The sequence below is a fragment of the Trachemys scripta genome, chromosome 9 (assembly GCF_013100865.1).
Source record: "Trachemys scripta elegans isolate TJP31775 chromosome 9, CAS_Tse_1.0, whole genome shotgun sequence".
NCBI lineage: Eukaryota > Metazoa > Chordata > Testudines > Emydidae > Trachemys > Trachemys scripta.
This window is the reverse complement of record NC_048306.1, coordinates 49,107,426-49,119,873: the sequence shown is the minus strand read 5'-3', so window position 1 is coordinate 49,119,873 and position 12,448 is coordinate 49,107,426. Positions and strand designations below refer to the sequence as shown.

Genomic DNA, 12,448 nt, shown 5'->3' with positions numbered 1-12,448 from the left:
CTGGAACTTTTTGGCAGCCATCTGTTTATCTCTCAAGCGCTGTCCCCGCTTTTGTTTACACATGAGCTGATGTGTACCCTGGAGGGTGCCCCTTTTACCCAGACCCCTTTTCACGACTAGTCATGCCTGCTCAGAGCCACCCTTTCCAGCCCTCATGTCTTTCAGCATGGTTCTGAACAAAGCATCACATTTTTCCCATTTCTTTCTAGACTCCCGTTCTTTTAGACTCCCCGAGGATACAGTATCCATCACTTTTCTGAGGGAAGCATCAAACTCTTCCCAAATACTAGAATATGGGGGAGCTGTGACGAGCTTATGGTTTGGGAGAATGGTTTGTCAGTTCTTGGTTTTTTATTCACAACCCCTAGAGCGCATGCTCCGGATTTGTGAATGTGGGCATTTTCACTCACAGTTTCTTCAGGGCTTGGTGTGATGGTGGCCGCTGAGGAACTAGAGTGCTGGTTGTGTGATTGCAATACCTCAGCATCACAGAAGCTTTTAGTCCTTGGTTTTTTAAATGCAGCCCTTAGAGCGCATGCTCCGGGTTTGTGCACATTCAGAACCCCTAGAGTGCGTGCTCTGGGTTTGTGAATGTGGGTGTTTTCGCTCACAGTTTCCTCGGGACTTGGTGTGGTGGTGGCCGCTGAGGAACTGGAGTTGTGGTGGCATGGTTGTTTTTTTTACCAGAGTCTTTTGTTTTGTCCTTGGGTTTGACATATATGAGGTTTGGACTGCCCGGATGCTTCAGCTGCACTCTTGTGCTGTTTTGCGTTGTTAAAGGTCTCAAAGAAGATTCCTGGTTCGTTGGCAGTTCTGGAGGAGATGTCTTTGTAGCTCTGACTAAAGCATTGTCAGAGAAGTTGCCCAGGCCTATAAGGGGGAAAAAACAACAACATTTTATAAAACTGAACTTTACCATCTCTCTCACCCACACCTATGTATTTACTTAAAATACAAAACCTCATAGAACAACCAAACCAATAAGCAAAATATATTTACAGGGCTTCATCCATCCATCAGTCACTGATGCTGGTGAATTTTCCTTTTCAGGTGTCTCTTTCCTTTTCAGCTTGTTTTCCCTCTGGTCGAAGGATCTCTCATGTTTTGACTGTACTGTGGAGCAAACAATAACATTATTATAAAACACATGAAACCGTCTTGTAAACTTAAATATAAATATATATTTTACACATACACATACACACATTTCATTAGGGTGTTTTTCTATTTAAAAAGTCATAGCTTTACAACAAAATAATCCATTTCAGGCTGTACAACAAACACAGGTTTTTAAATACATCTCATTTTGCAGAATAAAAACCAAAACTGCTCTTAAAATCCATTTTGCACAGAAACCCTTGTTAGTTTGAAACACACATACCACCAGTTTAAAACCCACAGTTTGCAACCAAATACTTTTCAATAAACCCACATGCATTTAAAAGCCACATGGTTGTTCTGTCCCCCAGCCATGTGTGTTTGGGGCCTTTGGTTTAGTTAGTAGCATTCCCCCCTCCCCAAGTGCCTCAAACCCCATTTTTAAAAACCCAACACATTATGCACAGTAAAAAAGCCTGTTAGTTTGAAAACAAACCAAGTACTTTAAAAAAAAAAAAAAAAAAACTATGCCTTGCACAGGCCCCCCTCTCTCTCTCTCTCTCACACACACACACAACAGCAGCTTTATAAAACACACCAAACCAACTTTGCAGCCATATACTTTTCAAAAACCACATGCATTTAAAAACCAGTTGCAAAAAAAAAAAAAAAAAAAAAGTTACCTTTCACTATGGGATAAAGTGTTGCAGGCACATACTTGTTCTGTTCCCCCTCATGTGTGTTTGGGCCTTCAGGTTCAAGAACAAGCAAAAATGTTAGTTAGTATTACCATCAAATCCCTATACAGCCTATGTAATACTGTTGAATTAAAAAAAAAAAAAGTATTAAGCACAACTATAGTTAAAATGGTTTTTACCTTGGCCTGGTGGTGAAATGCAATTTAAAGTTACTGGTTCCATGCTAAACAGATCACACTGCAATAAACATAGGCACCATTATTTATTAAGACAGCATGGGCAAAGAGTGGCATTATATAATATATAGTTTCAGAGTTAAAGACAGCAAGTCTTACCTCTTTTTGCAGTCCAGCAGCTATCCAAGAAAGTTTTCTGTTGAAAAGGACAAGCTCCAGCATACCTGAGGTTTTTATACCATCTTAGTCCATTGTTTCAAACAGACTTCAACACAGTTGCTAACAGGTTAATTTAATCACGCCTCTTATAGCATTCCCTTTTGTGATCTGGGGTAGTGAAACCATGTTGTCTCCACAACAGGACTTTTTTTTTTCCTTTAAGTTAAAATACATTTGTGGCTTTCTTACAGTATTAAACAGTACCCATTTCCAAGTGGGGGGCCCTTTGCAGATATCAATGAATGTCTTGGGGCTTGGTTGTTTTTTAAAACATGTTTCTTTCATTCTTAAAGTTGTGGGGGGGGTTGTTTCCTAGAAAGAATGACCCCATAGCATTCAAGCAACTCCTGGGCCATATTTAAACTGTTCAATAGTGTTCCACCAACTCCTGAGTCCTTTACACTGTCCAATAGTGCTCTACCAACCCCAGGGGTTATATTTAAACTGTCCAATAGCATCTGTGAATTCCTGAGGTTTAATTTCATTTCATATTAAGCAGAACTCACCATCCACCCCCACCCACCCCTTACTATGGGTGCACTCCCATCAAATGTAACCCTATAGCAACAAGGGTAAGTAATTGCAGTCACCCTGGCTATTCAGTGAGGGGTGTGTGTGGTTAAACCCATTCAGTTCAACAGACTAAGGATAGCTCAGTGGTTTAAGCATTAGCCTGCTAAGCACAGGGTTGTGAGCTCAATCCTTGAGAGGGCCACTCAGGGATCTAGGGCAAAATCACTATTTGGTCCTGCTAGTAAAGGCCGCTCTATGAGATAGGTATATCTCCATATTAACTCTATTGTACTCAGACACGTGTCTGAACTAGCCCGGTTTGTTTTATTGTAAGCACATTTCTAGGATTCCCCCCCAACCCCAACATACATTTCAGCTTTTTGCTATAAATAGGTCTCTTTTACACACACAAAAACACAAGAGCTAATTCTCACAATTTTTTTTTATTTAAAAAAAAAACATACAGCTCCTTGAAAACAAACCAAGATGCTTCATTAAAACTTTTTAGCTCACTTAAAGGCCTTCTAACAAAACACAGATAGTCACAAACCCCCCTTTTAAAAAAAAAAAATGTACAGCTACCAAGTTTTATATCGCATGTTTGTCCCCTCACCATTCTCTACCTTAATCCTTTTAGATTTCTTACAAATAGTCTTTTTCTTAAGCAGGGTTCTGTAACTTTTTGTGCGGACTAGATGGTCAATATAACACTGTAAGCAGGTATCTTCCGGTTTGGTCATATTCTTTAAAACACGGTCAGGGTCTCCACTGAATTGCACAGCATTTATCAAGGTCACCCCTTGCGCTAAATGTTCTTGGGTTAGGCACAGACATTGCATAGCATAACCTATAGCAATAACAGTATTTAATAAGCTTTCCAAACACAGCTCAGCACACAGGCCCCGGAGCTTGCAGTTTATATCCACTGAAGTCCAAGTCACAGTCATGGTGCCTTTGGCCTGGCGCATCTATGACACAGCCCTCACAATCTTCAAAAAGCTTTTCCCTAAGGCAGTGGTTAAGGATAGCATAAACAGCAACGCGTACAATAGTCCGCATGACTTTTTTACGCTCACGACGTGGCACTGGCTCAGTTAGTTCTAGGCCAAGCCGCTCCTAAACTCCTCAGAGCCATCATCCTCAAAGTCCTCTTCAACAACTTGTATCGGCGTTGAGCAAAAACATGGTGGGCCCGGTTCATCTTCGCTGCTTGATGCAATGCTGTCCAGGGCCTCTGAGTCCTCTAGAAAGGCATTGTCGAGCTGTTGAGAGATTTTCAGAAAAGAAACCGTGTAAGCACCCCCACTGCTTGTTTTTTTAATTTATGCAGCCCCCGGTTCCTAACCCATTACCCACCCCTCCTCGACCTCCGCTTCTTAATCATTCATTTACTTGAGCACCGTCTTTTCCGTTCGCCTTGTCCGCCGGTGACTCCCCCAAGCCGCAATCGCCTTCCACCTCTGAGGGGGTGGACAAAGAGAGACCGCCATGCTCATCGGGGTGTCTTACGAGGGTTTCAGGGTCGGGTTCCGGTGTATCCAGCAATGGCTGGGCCAAAGGGCTCCCCTCGGTCGCTCCCTCCTCCTCCTCGGAACTGTCACTGATGTAGCACTTTCTCCGCGGATGGTCAAAGACCCTCAGGACTAAAAAAAAGTCCGACGTTCTCACGGGGGTGGTGAAGGAGTCCATGTTTCCTCTCAGCAGCCTTTCCGCAATTTCGAAAACACGTGTCATTGGTAAGAGACTTATGGGGTAATGGTGCTGCACTCTGATTGGTGGAGGGCCTTGGGAGGAGTTCTTAGTGGGATCACACGACTCACTTCTGGAGGGGTCACCCCAACCCAGAAGTCACCCCGATTGGTCAAAATCTACTTTCGGGGAGGTCCTGTTGGGACGAAACCCCTCCTGGTTGGTAGAGGGTGGTGGTGGGAGTTCTTAGAGGGGGTCACATGACACACCTTGCTTCCGGTCAGGTGGCACCTTGACCCCGGAAGTAATACCCTCATGGGGCAGGACTTCCGGTGACAGGTGGGAGGAACCAAGGGGTCAAGGGTTGGGGTTAGGGTTTGATTGACAGTAGGCCCCTTATACTACTTACATGGTGTGACTGAAACCCTATCATTGGCAGATAACTCTGAAACTATAGAAAATGGTGGTGATCTTGAAGGTGGATAGTCTTCAGAATCCTGTATGTTGACTATGGATTCTCCTAAACAAAATAAGTCAATGCAGTTATTTATTATTACCATACTGCTCATTTAGTATTACTTATTGCATTCACTAACACTCAGTACTACTTTAATGGTAAAATTGTAAAAGGAAGATCTGCTTATATCAGCTATTTTTTTTTAAATCACAACTGCATCTAAAATGATATTACCATAGAGTAACAACTATATTTTTTGCTCAAACATGAGAATTCAAGAATAGTTGAGAAGGAAGAAGACAGGCAGTCCATAAGAAAGAAGTATGAAATAAAAAAGTTGACCAACCTGAAGATCCTGCATGTTCAGATATGTTGTTTTCATCATCTTCAACGCAGCTTCCTCCTGAGAAGGAACACTTCTTGTGATGTTTCATTCGGGCAACCAGGCCTTGCATTTCTTTGTTGCACTGTTTGCATTTTGCATGCATGCCTGTCTTACCCACAGGTAGAGGAACTTCATTAAAATATTCCCAAACTGGGTCTCTTTTACGGCCTGCTGCCATTATAGGTTTTCCCTTCTAGTGAGAGAATGGTATGGTAGATCTCAAATCAATGAAAACTACACTCAGAAAGACCTCAAGACTTCTGGAATATGCTGCTCAAACAGTTTCACTTTTGTTTCTACTGCCCGTCCCTCCCTTCTCACATTTATCTCCAGACTTCTTCTCCTTGTCCAGATCTATTCCGCCCCCAACAATTTTCTATTCATTGAACTTTTTGAAACTTTGCACTTTTAGAGAGAGGTAAGGGATTGACTCTGCGTACACAAATTTGCAGAGGGACAATAGTGTTGAGGTCTGTTATTTCTCACCTCTGTTTATTTATTTTAAAACATTTTTGCTGTTAACAAGCATGTTATCTCTGGAGACACAAATCCACAGTTCGAGAACCGCAAAACTAAGCATCTCTGATGGTATCTTCTAGACTGAGCACTGAGTCCCATTGGATAGATAGAAAGATTAACCTAAATAATCTATACAGAAGCCCTTGGAACCTCATTTACAAAACTTCTTAATCATTACATTAATCTATTATCTCATACTATAGAATTAGAAATTATAATCCCTATTCCATGATGAAATATCTTTGAGCTATAATGTATCTATCTTTAGATCAGATTTTTCCTCAAAAAGTATTTTATAAAAAAATCCAATTTTTTTGGATTTAAGATGAAAAAATCATTGATTTTTATCCACCGAGGTATAACGGTTTCAGCCAGTGTATAATGGATATTTATAGCAGAAAAGCCATGTTCCCTACTTTATTTATCATCTGACTAAGATACAGAGTGAGCAAAAGAGAACTAGCAGATGCTCAGTCCAGAGAAGATGAGCATAACAACTGGCAGAAAGAAGGGATGGAGGAAGGTTTGTTTACATGTTGATACATGTCCATTTATTAAAACGGTTCCCAGTCTCAGTGTCTTACCGTATCCATTACTGTTCATGGATACGAGTAACAACATTGACTCGCAGTACCACCTCCTTCTCTACATCAAAAGACCTTTCCCCTCCAGGCCAAATATCCCAAAGTTAGTAATGCCATAGAAGCACTGTCATCTGGGGAATTTATTTTCCCTAACAGTCTACCTATCAGAGCACAAGTGTGAGTTCTCCATCCCACAGAGGGACAATATTGTCGTAGTTATATTAGTCCCAGGATATTAGAGAGATAAATTAAGTGAGGTAATAGCTTTTATTGGACCAACTTCCGTTGGTGAAAGAGAGAAGCTTTCGAGATTACACAGAGCTCTTCTTCAGGTCATTGTAGGTGAAGGCAGTTAGTGAGTTACAGAGGCAGAATTCAATGGAGTTAGCCTTGGGAGTAGCTTTTGTACTCATGCTTAGTTTAAGTGTCCAAATACCATAGTAACGAGGAAAAGAAGAAGATTATATTGTATAAAATTAGAGTTGTAGTAAATTAAGCCACCTTGGCCTAAACCCATTTTATCTTAGTCACTCAACCTATATTTGGCAACACTAGATTTCCCGAGAAGCTCTAGTCAAAACAGCCCAGCCAGCAAATGAAACATTTCAAGGGCTAGAAAATGTCTGGATAAAGCAGGGGTTCTCAAACTGGGGCTTGGGACCCCTCAGGAGGTCACGAGGTTATTACATGGGAGGTCACGAGCTGTCAGCCTCCAACCCAAACCCTGCTTTGCCTCCAGTATTTATAATGGTGTTAAATATATTTTAAAAGTGTTTTAAATGTATAAAGGGGGTGCACTCAGAGGTTTCCTATGTGAAAGGGGTCACCAATACAAAAGTTTCAGAACCACTGGGATAAAGTGACTTTGAATGACCTATGCTATTACATTAAGCATGACTTAATGTCACAGACAACGTCCGCTTGTCTGACAGAGCAACTTTCCAAAGACAATTTGCCAAGAGAAGTAGCAACAATCTTGATAGAAGTCAACTCTATTTTGAGGCCTTAATTAAAATGGTGAATAAATACAAAAGCAAACTAGTTATCAGAGATAACTAGGTACAAGTATGGAAACGATGTCTAATTTCTTTAAACTGTAATCACAATTTGTTATAAAAATGCCCATTTTATTGCCGTTATATCAGCAATGCTCAAACATTTTTACACTTTGAAATGACCACATCATCCTACAACTCCCACATGGTTATGTGCAGTCACTCACAGCTGCAAGGACGTTGCCATTTTCAGGTCTCTGCTATTCAAAACCTATTATTGCTTGTAGAAGACAAAAGTTATCTAGAACAGCATTTCTCAAATGCAGCCACCATAGCCGCACGAGGCCACCAGGGGCTTTTCTTGCAGCCACAGTCTCCTGGGCTGTGAATGGGGGGGAGGAGGCAAAGTAGCAGCCCCTTCCTTCTTCCTGTTGCTCCTGGATGCATCGCCTTGGTGTTGGTTGCTGGGGCTGCCAGCAGGGTTGGGTCCTGACCCTTCTGGAGACACCTGGATCACAACGCGGGAGGACCAGGCAGCCGGTGAGTTCCCCACCTTCCCAGGGGGGATGGGGCTCAGGCTTTGGGCTTCAGCCCTGGGGTGGCGGGGTGGCAGGCTCCAGCCAAGGGGCTTCAGGCTCCATCCCCAGGCTCCAGCTGTGTGGCGGCAGGCCCCAGACTCCGGATACAGGGCTTCGGGCTCTGGCCACGGGGTTTCAGGCTCCAGCCCCACACTGCCACCCCCTATGCTCCATCCAGGGCTTAATTAATCCCTACTAAGTAAGGCTGCTGTGAAAAGTGATACTTGTATGTTTGTTAATATCACTTTTCACAGCAGACTTACTAGCTAGCAATAAATAAATTACAATGATTTGGACACGTATATGTGCATATTTATTTGTTTTTCCTAAAGATAATTAAGTATTTTAAGAAAAAGTGTGAGAGTGACCACCAGTAAGGGTTGGTGGCCGCACTCTGATGCCACCAAAAAATTTGTCCTGAGAACCTTTGGTCTAGAACCAGTGTGTCTGCACTAATGTTCTACAATTAATAAATGCTCTAAAACCAGCTTTACTTCCTTTACAAAATATTTAATGTTGCATCTGCCTTGAAATGAGCACTCCAAACACTGAAATGTGAACCAAAAAGTCATCTAGTTTCATTGTAGCTCTTGTGTGTGTCCCCTCCCGTATGTCCGCTCGCCAACCCGGCTCTGGGGCTCTGTGCCACAGACACAGGCCAGGCGGCGGCTTGCCTGCCAGTGCGGTACCTGAGCACCCTTCCCTGGGCCTGGGACTTTGCTGGGAGAGCAGGGCCAGGGCCGCCCCCCGAAGGTTACAGAGAAACGGGGCATCCCCTCAACCGGGAGCCTCTGTGCCGGCGCCGATTCGCTGGGTGCAGCCTGCACCTCCAGGCAGAAGCCACTGCTGGCCCAGTCCGGTGCTGCCTGGAGCTGAACCACATCAGCGGGGCCCAGCCCGCCGGTGCTTCCCCTGCATAGCCGCCCGATACTGGGGCTACAAGACGAGCATAGCCTCCTTACAGACCGAGTGAGACAGGTACCCAGAAATCACCTACTACAGGACAGGCCCAACAAGGAAAATAACAGAACACCACTGGCCATCACATACAGCCCCCCAGCTAAAACCTCTCCAGCACATTATCAACAACCTATCCTGGAAAATGATCCCTCACTCTCACAGACCTTGGGAGGCAGGCCAGTCCTTGCTTACATACAGCCCCCCAACCTGAAGCAAATATTCACCAGCAACTACACACCACAGAAACACTAACCCAGGAACCAATCCCTGTAACAGATCTTGTTGCCTACTGTCCCCAAATCCACTCTAGCGACACCATCAGAGGATCCAACCACATCAGCCACACCATCAGGGACTCATTCACCTGCACATCTAGTACTGTGATATATGCCATCATGTGCCAGCAATGCCCCTTTTCCATTTACATTGGCCAAACTGGACAGTCTCTGCGTAAAAGAATAAATGGACACAAATCGGACATCAGGAATGGTAACACACAAAAGCCAGTAGGTGAACACTTCAATCTCCCTGGACATTCTATAACAGATTTAAAAGTAGCCATACTTGAACAAAAAAACTTCAAAAACAGACTTCAAAGAGGTGAACAGCCCTCTGTGAAGAAAGAAGTGGTTCAGGACTATTTAGAAAAGCTGGACGAGCACAAGTCCATGGGGCCGGATGCGCTGCATCCGAGGTGCTAAAGGAGTTGGTGGATGTGATTACAGAGCCATTATCTTTGAAAACTCATGGCGATCCGGGGAGGTCCTGGATGACTGGAAAAAGGCTAAAGTAGTGTCCATCTTTAAAAAAGGGAAGGAGGAGGATCCGGGGAACTACAGGCCAGTCAGCCTCACCTCAGACCCTGGAAAAATCATGGAGCAGGTCCTCAAGGAATCAATTATGAAACATTTAGAGGAGAGGAAAGTGATCAGAAACAGTCAGCATGGATTCACCAAGGGCAAGTCATGCCTGACTAACCTAATTGCCTTCTATGAGGAGATAACTGGGTCTATGCATGAGGGGAAAGCAGTGGATGTGTTATTCCTTGACTTTAGCAAAGCTTTTGATACGGACTCCCACAGTATTCTTGCCAGTAAGTTAAAGAAGTATGGGCTGGATGAATGGAGTACAAGGTGGATAGAAAGCTGGCTAGATTGTCGGGCTCAACGGATAGTGATCAATGGCTCCATGTCTAGTTGGCAGCCGGTATCAAGAGAAGTGCCCCAAGGGTCGGTCCTGAGGCCGGTTTTGTTCAAAAATCTTCATTAATGATCTAGAGGATGGCGTGGACTGCACCCTCAGCAAGTTTGCAGATGACACTAAACTGGGAGTGGTAGATATGATGGAGGGTAGGGATAGGATACAGAGGAACCTAGACAAATTAGAGGATTGGGCCAAAAGAAATCTGATGAGGTTCAACAAGGACGAGTGCAGAGTTCTGCACTTAGAACGGAAGAATCCCATGCACTGCTACAGACTGGGGACCGAGTAGCTAGGCAACAGTTCTGCAGAAAAGGACCTAGGGGTTACAGTGGATGAGAAGCTGGATATGAGTCAACAGTGTGCCCTTGTTGCCAAGAAGGCTAACAGCATTTTGGGCTGTATAAGTAGGAGCATTGCCAGCAAATGGAGGGACGTGATTATTCCCCTCTATTCGACATTGGTGAGGCCTCATTTGGAGTACTGTGTCCAGTTTTGGGACCCACACTACAAGGAGGATGTGGAAAAATTGGAAAGAGTCCAGTGGAGGGCAACAAAAATGATTAGGGGGCTGGAGCACATGATTTATGAGGAGAGGCTGAGGGAACTGGGATTGTTTAGTCTCCAGAAGAGAAGAATGAGGGGGGATTCCTAAAAGGATGGATCTAGACTGTTCTCAGTGGTACCGGATGACAGAACAAGGAGTAATGGTCTCAAGTTGCAGTGGGGGAGGTTTAGGTTGGATATTATGAAAAACTTTTTCTCTAGGAGGGTGGTGAAGCATTGGAATGGGTTATCTAGGGAGGTGGTGGAATCTCCTTCCTTAGAGGTTAAGGTCAGGCTTGACAAACCCCTGGCTGGGATGATTTAGTTGGGGATTGGTCCTGCTTTGAGCAGGAGGTTGGACTAGATTACCTCCTGAGGTCCCTTCCAACTCTGGTATTCTGTGATTCTATACTATGAAACTGCAGAACTAAAATTCATTTGCAAATTTAACACCATTAATTTGGGCTTGAATAGGGACTGGGAGTGGCTGGCTCACTACAAAAGCAGCTTTCCCTCTCCTGGTATTGACACCTCCTCATCAATTATTGGGAGTGGACTACATTCACCCTGATTGAATTGGCCCTGTCAACACTGGTTCTCCTTCTCTACATGTGTCAGTATAATCATGCCTGCATCTGTAATTTTCACTCCATGCATCTGAAGAAATGGGTTTTTTACCCACGAAAGCTTATGCCCAAATAAATCTGTTAGTCTTTAAAGTGTCACCGGACTCCTCGTTGTTTTTGTGATACTGACTAACATGGCTACCCCCTGATACTTGACACAATGTTTTCCTTGTTTATGAAAAGATTATTAGAATTCATACATCCAAGAAAGTAAAAGAGGGGAAAGAAATTATGAGATTCAATTAGAGCTAAAACATTAGAATTAAAATACACAGATTTGGGGGATCACATTCAAGATTAATTACAAACCAAATTAATCACTAATAGAAACAGGAAAGTTTTAGGACCAGCCAGCCCTGCCCCCTGCCAGACCAGAGAAGCAAATTTTGATTTTTTTTTTTTAAATCACAAAGCTGGGCTGCTGCTTGAGCAGAATAGGTCCCAAATCTGGGAAAGTAGCTCTTTTGTAAGTTTTTGAGCTCTTCTTGGCTTCTCCATACAAGATAAACAGACGGCCATCTGGTTTTTAAGGTCATGTATCACATAGTATCTTTCTAGGCACATTTACAATGAAAGATTTAAAAGCACAAATCTATTAATAAAATATTCATGATCCTGAAAGAAGTCTGTTCCTACTCCTCCAAAATAGAATGGAACTCCTTCCCCTCTAAACTGCTTCTTCAGGGAAAATCTGAGTAAACTGACAGGCTTTGCCCTAAAGACCTTCAAATTCTGGCCCTTTCAGACCAAGGAGGAACTCAAGAACTAAGAGGCCACTACCTATACAAAAATACATACCAAGTTAGATCACCTAAGTTGGATTTCAGTTGAGGAAGATTCCCTTGAGTCCAGCTCTCTGATCCTAACCAGGACCCCAAAAATGAAGAGCCTTGAGTCAAATACACCACCTTGAACTGCCTCTGCAAACAAACTGGAAGCAAGGGTGCCCCATGGAAACAATGTAATATGCACCACAAGTAAGACACCAGTAATAAACAAGGAGCTGCATTCTCTATTAGAAAATACTCAAAAGTGTCAGCAAGTGTAGCCCCAATTAGTGTAACCCAGGCTAGAGGTGCTACAGATGACTGTGGCAAGATCCACATCTAAAAGAAGCCACCAATACCCTAGCCAAAGAGGAAGGTGATCTCATAATTACTTACCAACTGTTAACCCAAATCACCCCTTTTGATTATAGATTTATT

The 12,448-nt window shown here is 43.4% G+C and overlaps 1 long non-coding RNA gene across 1 annotated transcript; it reads right to left on the bottom strand.

The window, feature by feature from the left end:
- Positions 1-312: 312 nt before the first annotated feature.
- LOC117882999 lies at positions 313-1,907 on the bottom strand. Its single transcript, XR_004647155.1, has 3 exons — positions 1,782-1,907; positions 1,000-1,113; positions 313-870 (listed from the first exon to the last, which is right to left on the bottom strand). It is a non-coding gene; the product is annotated as an uncharacterized LOC117882999 (long non-coding RNA).
- Between the last annotated feature and the right edge of the window lie 10,541 nt (positions 1,908-12,448).